The following is a 5,152-nucleotide window of genomic DNA, read 5'->3' on the forward strand; positions in this document are numbered from 1 at the left end:
GTTACCACCTTATAGGCAGTGCCAAAGACATTGTCCTCAGCTTCCGCAATCATCTCATCAAAGCTACGGTCCTTGCTTGCCTTGATGGCGCGGGCGAGTTCCTTCTTACAACTCCTGTGCCGTTCTCTGGCCAACTCTCGTTGTGCACCAGTTCCGGCAGTCAAAATCGCATCCTCAGATGACTTGCACTGCTCCCTGAGAAGGCCGATTTCCTGCGTCCACCAGTACATTTCCGGTCTCACCAAAAACTGCGCTGGCGGTGCCCTCTGCATCACCTCATCGCAGGCTCTAGTAAGTCCAGCGGTGAGAGTCGCCGGTGATGCAGCCGCTTCGGCAAACCCGGAAGCCTGGAGCGCGATCTGGAAGGCTTCGGGATGGAATTGACGCAACTTCCATCTCGGTCCAATCTGCTCGCGTTGTCGCTGCCGGTCGCGATGCTGGTGCTGTTGTTCCGGTTGCCTCTGCTGGTGTGGTGAAGCGCTGCTGACTGGTGTCGCGGATACGCTGAATCTCACGTATCTGTGGTCACTGTTGGTGAAAGTGTCGAGCACCCGCCAGTCGTTACCGGGTTCAATGGCCGGACTGGCGAAGGACACGTCGACCACACTTTCAGTAGCACTGCCGTTGCCGACGAACGTGGGCACACTGCCGCGGTTCAAGATCGCCAGGTCAAGCTGGTCGACGACCTCGGCGAGATCCTCACCACGCGGCTTCGTCCTCGCGCTGCCCCATCGCACGTGCCAGGCATTGAAGTCGCCCGCCAAGACTACGAGGGGGTGTGCTCTGGCCTCGATATCGATCTCGTCGAGCAGCCGCTGGTAGTCCTCGTCCGTCCATCCCGGTGTTGGTGGGGCGTAGCAAGAGATGAAGGTCACCCCCGCCACCTGGACCGACACCAGTCCTACCCTACTTGCCCAGACTCGCTGTATGGGCAAGGCTCCGGTCGTAATAACGGCTGCCTTCGCTGTCGAGTCCACCGCCCAGTTCCCGTTATTGGGTGGAACACGGTAGATCTCCGACGCCAGCACAATGTCGATCCTTTGCTCCCGTGCGGTCTGGAGCATGAGGTCTTGTGCTACCCTGCTGCGCGCCAAGTTGATCTGGAGGATCTTCAACCCAGCGTCACGCCCTCTAACAGTGGTGTTCGTAGCTAGCGGGAACATGACGGCTGGCTACTTCCGCTGCAAACCGGTGAACCTGTCTGATGTTGTCCGGAACACGTAAGGCACTTGGGGCCCGAGCTGCACTCCTTGGCCTTGTGCTGCTTCGATCCGCACCGGAAGCAGCACTTGGAGTAGTCAGGGCCGGTGCACTCGCGAGAGCGGTGCCCCTTGCCAAAGCAGCGGTAGCAGAGCTGCTCTCCTGCAGGGACCGATGCGAGCGCCTGCACGACGCAACTCGTGTTCCCTATGGTGACCCGGTGACCGTCGAGAAGCTGGCACTGCCCGCGCGGCAGCTTGATATGGGCTTTCTGCAGCCCGTCGTACCGCCGCCACAGCCGAACTGCCTCGCCCGGAACCGTCAGCCCCGCCTGCCGCTTAATCGCCGAAATCAAGTCGTCGACAGTCGCCAGCATGTCGATTCCTGTGATCGCTGCCGTCTGCTTGTCGACAAGGAGGTGGGCCACTCCATCCTCCTTGATGGCTTCGCTGACATCGGCCAGCACACTCTCGCAGTCCGTGTTCGGCTTCAGCCACAGCGACAGCTTCCGCTCCCCTGTGCGGCAAACCCTCGCCACGAACTGATCCACATTGGTCTTGGAACGCACTGCCTTGTATGTGTCGAGGAAGGCCTTGCCCTCGTTGGCCTCGAGGACGATCACCGCAGGCCTCTCCACTTTAGCAGCGCTCTTTCCCGCTTTCTGTGGTGCTGCTCTCTTGTCTCCCTTGGCCACGACTTTAGCAAAGGATGCTGGTTGCGCATGCACCTTGGTTGCCACAGCCGCTGCTTTCTTTACCTTCGGTTTTGGCTTTCCTGGAGCCATGGCCTGGGACAAGACGGCCTCGACCGGGATCTCGGGGACATCAGGCGTGATGACTTCGTTCATGCCCGTCGGTTCGCCCTCTTTTTTCTTGCCGCGCCTTGCCCGGGTCCGCTTTCGTTTGGGAGTGTCGCCAGGTGGATGCTGGCTTTGCCCAACAGCACTGGAGTCGACGACATGTTGTTGTTGCTGCTGCGTAGCTACCGCCAACTCTCCCATCGAGTGGAGTCCACTTTGGAGCAGCATAAGTTCTCTTTCGCTGGCTGCCGCACGCTCACGAAGGCTAATGTTGTCTCGCTTCAGCTCCTGATTTTCACGAGACAACAACTTCAGCTTTGTCTTCAGCTCCGCGTCGCCATCCTTTGCCGTCGCCCGGCCCGTCTCCATCTCGCTAACCTTAGCGAGGAGAGTCTCGACGGTTGCCCGGAGCTCCCTCAACTCGCTGCTGAGGCTTGCGATAGTCGGCTCCTGCTGCGGGACTTCGGCCACCTGCTGGACGACGGTTGAGTTGAGCTCGTCCTCGTCGCTCTCCTCTGAAATCTCCATATCACTGGCTAGCAGGGCCATCCGCTGCACCACCACCACCGGCCGAGTGGGCGTCGCAGTCGATGGCGCGACACTGCCTCCCTTTCGCTGCCGAGTCAACGGCAGCGCAACCGATGATGTCATCACTTTGTCCCCGTCGTCCTTCGGCGATGGCGCGGTAGCGTCACAGGTGGACCGGAGCCTGACGGACCGACGCGTCGAAGGCTCCCCCGATGCCTGCTCCATTCCCCTACTGCAACCCTGAAAATCGCTGTGGGCAATGGGTTAGGTTGCGGAGAGCCAGGGTGGAGTGTCTGGGAAGGGAAGGTGGGAAGGGGAAGGGGAGTGGAGGAAGGCCAAGTACCGGTGCGAAATAGAAACTCCAACAAATAAAAGGCCAAACCAATCTTTTTCCCCTTTCCAAATCTGAGCTTATATCTCAGTTCTTCTCTGCGATCAGGTGCCGCCTGGTTGACAAATCCGCAAACCGCCAGCCGATACACTCGCCATAAAACTCAGAGTGCCGCCTGGTTGTGATAACCGGTGATCTCCACCAGCCGAGACACTCGACGAACTGAAGGCGCCGCCTGGTTGTGACGTTGAAAAGCTCAGCACCAGTGCCGCCGCCTGGTAACAGTGTTCGAAATCTCCGTGAGCCGAGACACCCGCCACGACCCGAAGCGCCGCCTGGTGGCAATGCTGGCAATCCGCTGGTACTGGTGGCGCCGCCTGGCGGCCAACTTCGGAACCAAGTTTAGCCGAGACACACTGAAATATTTCACCGGGATGATCGAACCTCGAAATTTTTCAGCCGAGACACATGAAACATTTCACTCTTAGCCAAGACACCTTGAAAAGTTTCACTGAAACATTTCAACCGGATGGTTGGTCCATGAAATATTTCAGCCGGGACACTTGAAACATTTCACCCCCAGCCGGGACACCTATCCGGGACACACTGCCGCCAACGGTCAATCAAAAATACCGGCCAATTTGGAAAACCGGCCAATTTGAATTACCGACCGATTTGAATTAACGGCCACTTCAAACCAACGGCCACCGACTCCACCAACGGTCAATTTGAACGACCCGAAAATCCGGCACCAACGGTCCTTTTTTGAAAAACTGGATCAGATGACACGGAGCCCGATTCGGCTTAGGTGAAATCGCTCGGATCTTCGAGTCCGAATCCGGCTGGAAAATGGACGATCGAATCTTCACCTGCCAAAATTTTTGCACCGCGTGCTCTCACTTTATTTACACTTATTTTGCGCTGAATTCGTCTTTTTTCATACGGTTTTCTCTGACTTTCGTTTTAAAACACCGTCTGTCATCTAAAAAACCACATCCGGCCAGGATCCGGACACTTTTTTAACCGAAAAACACGTAGTCCCAAATGGGGCTACGCCCCGGGCCGCTCTCCATACAAAATGTAAACAAACACTTTTCTTTCTTATTTTTCGTTGAAATCGATGATTTTAATGCGGTTTTCACTACTAATCTGTAGATTGGCACTAGTTTTAACGATTACAACAAACTTTCGTGGGTTCTTTAAACTTTTTACGCGAAATTTTTGTAAAAAACACGGAGCAACGCTCAGCACGTGTTGACACTACAGCGTTTGACAGCTCACACCACAGGGATAACTGGCTTGTGGCCGCCAAGCGTTCATAGCGACGTGGCTTTTTGATCCTTCGATGTCGGCTCTTCCTATCATTGCGAAGCAAAATTCACAAAGCGTAGGATTGTTCACCCTTTCAAGGGAACGTGAGCTGGGTTTAGACCGTCGTGAGACAGGTTAGTTTTACCCTACTGGTGTGCAAGTACTATCTCAATGGAATTCCTGTGCAGTACGAGAGGAACCACAGGTACGGACCAATGGCTCAATACTAGTCCGAGCGGACTTTGGTATGACGCTACGTCCGTCGGATTATGCCTGAACGCCTCTAAGGTCGTAACCGAACCAGGCTGGTAGTATATGTATAGGAGTCGTTAGCTAGATGGCTAATAACATCACGAGACCGGATTGAGTCTTCTATAGACTCTTTCCATTTATTGGAAACCCTCAAACTGAGCCTATCGCGAGTGCGCTCGCCGAAGTACCTGAAGTGGGAAAAGGCGTTGTGCTTGCCGATCTTCCAAGAATAGTTTCGACTCCTAAGACCACCCGAAAACGACGGGTTTGCAGGCTGGGCGCTACGCATTGAAGAGAGATGTACATTTCGATCCTTTCAGGCGACCCATGCTTGGTGGTTGTGTGCGGTGTGCTCCCCCCGGGGGGCACATGCGGCATACCGTGTGTGGACTAGTTGGACCCACCCTTGCGGTGGACCGACCGGTCAGTGGTGTTTGCGGGTTAACACATGCGAGCGTTGCGGCCCAGAGGCCTTACCGCCTTTCACTGCGGGTTCGTCAAGAACTTGGAGATGGTCGCAACGCATCGGGTCCTCCCGGGGTACTTGGTGTTTGGATGCTGGCTTGGTGATTAAACACTTGATATTCCATCTTCGGATGAATTTCGGGTGTCACCTGTTGCCTAAGACCACTTGCATGTTTAGCTCGCCGTGGGGTAGCAAGCGTTGTGATCTAATGGCCTTACCGGGCAAACACTTTCGGTTCGTCAAGGACTTGGAGTGCCGGGACGGG

The 5,152-nt window shown here is 55.7% G+C and overlaps 1 pseudogene; it reads left to right on the forward strand.

Annotated features, from left to right (window-relative positions):
- LOC131292132 (large subunit ribosomal RNA) overlaps positions 1–4,765 on the forward strand; it is an 11,038-nt pseudogene extending 6,273 nt beyond the window's left edge.
- Positions 4,766–5,152: the final 387 nt, after the last annotated feature.

This window comes from Anopheles ziemanni (assembly GCF_943734765.1).
Source record: "Anopheles ziemanni chromosome X unlocalized genomic scaffold, idAnoZiCoDA_A2_x.2 X_unloc_34, whole genome shotgun sequence".
NCBI classification, from domain to species: Eukaryota; Metazoa; Arthropoda; class Insecta; order Diptera; family Culicidae; genus Anopheles; species Anopheles ziemanni.